This window comes from Nematolebias whitei, chromosome 1 (genome assembly GCF_014905685.2).
Source record: "Nematolebias whitei isolate Nwh7 chromosome 1, NemWhi1, whole genome shotgun sequence".
In the NCBI taxonomy this organism is placed as follows: domain Eukaryota; kingdom Metazoa; phylum Chordata; class Actinopteri; order Cyprinodontiformes; family Rivulidae; genus Nematolebias; species Nematolebias whitei.
This window is the reverse complement of record NC_056498.1, coordinates 90,774,682-90,776,288: the sequence shown is the minus strand read 5'-3', so window position 1 is coordinate 90,776,288 and position 1,607 is coordinate 90,774,682.

The window sequence follows — 1,607 nt, the reverse complement described above, 5'->3', positions numbered from 1 at the left end:
TTTTTTTTTTTTTTTCTCCTTTTGTTTTATGTTTCGTGACACACATTTGGTGTGTCGGTTCTGGTCGAGTCGGAGTGGCGGATGGATGGGGCGGCTGTGAACCGACGGGGCCAAATCCGGTTCCAGCAAATCTTCGCCTCAATGAGTGGGTTCTAATGTAATTATCAGTGTCTGTGTGGTTAGTGTTGTTTAATAAAACCAGAAAAAGATAAAGGTGAATCCGTTTCAGTTATTTTTTATTAAGTGTGGTTTGGTTTCAAAGGTCAGAGATATTCTCTTGACATGAAGTGAATTTAAACAGTTTAAAGGGACATTTCAGAATTTTTTTATAAATAAATTCAGTCAGTTAAAGGGAATTTCAGATATTTTCTAAGTTGGGTTTTGGTACAAGATTATAAACAGTAGCTATCTTACCCGATGTAGCTGGTTTATAAAACCAATGTCAATTTCTATTTTTCAACATCATGCAGTATATTTTTTTTTTAATCTAAATTCAGATAACTTGTTTTTTAGAGTGCCATACTTCTTAAAACTTTAGTGCCACATGACGTTCACGAACGTGTGTGTTTGTGCGTGTATGGTTATCACACAGGAGGGAGTTCATGCGTGTGTTTGGTCTCCCAGACTGAGAGCCGGCAACACCACAAATAGAAAAAGTCAGCCGTACGCTTGAAGGACATTATAGAATCAAAGAACAAATAGTGAACAGTTATCTGTAAACTTATATTACTCAATAACCTTACAGGTGAAGTAGACAAGGTATTTTAGCATTTTTTTTTCTTATGCAATTAGTGGGTGTTATCTTTTTTCTGACAAACAAAGCTGCAGTCTTTGTTCCCCAGATTAAAAAGATTCACTTAACCCAAACTCAGTTAAAATAAAACAGTTGTGAGCAAATCTGCTTCGGGTCCCGTCTGTTAGTACAGCCAAGGATCCTCCACAGGATCAGTCACTTTAAACATACACACAGACAGACAGTCACACATAAACAGACAGGAGTTTTGCACGTGTCTCACAATTTTTTCAGAATAAATGCCGGCTTATGAGTCCCACTCAAACATTTTTTAGAAAGGGTCTTGAGCATAGTCTCACCTGTTTTTGTCAATTAAGATCTTGATTCAGGAAAGGTCTCACTTCTGCTTGTAACCTTTTTAATTTGTCTGCGGCCCCAGAAAGACTTGCATGTCACCATTTTTTCTGCGAGTCCCTGCATATCCAATTGTATTTGCTTGATTCTGTCCCACACTATTTTCGTGAGTGGCTGTCTGGAATTATCATCTTCTTTGTTGACCAGCTGCGTCAACATTTCATCTATTTCTCTCCTTCTTGCTCCGTCTCTCGCATAAACTCGGTTGATTACCGCTACTACCTGATTTGATTGTTGTTTTTTTTCCACGGTTTTATATATCATATTACTCTGCTCGAGGGGCTCCATCTCTCATTCAGCATATACCACTCATACGGCCCTCAAACTTTATTTTGTAATCCTTTCACTCCACGAGCTGCTGACCGCGCGTTGATCGGAGCACACACAAGCCTCGACCCAAAACAGTGTCAGCTTTTTTGTTGCACCGATCAAAACACTGATCAGCCACCTCCACCCGAGG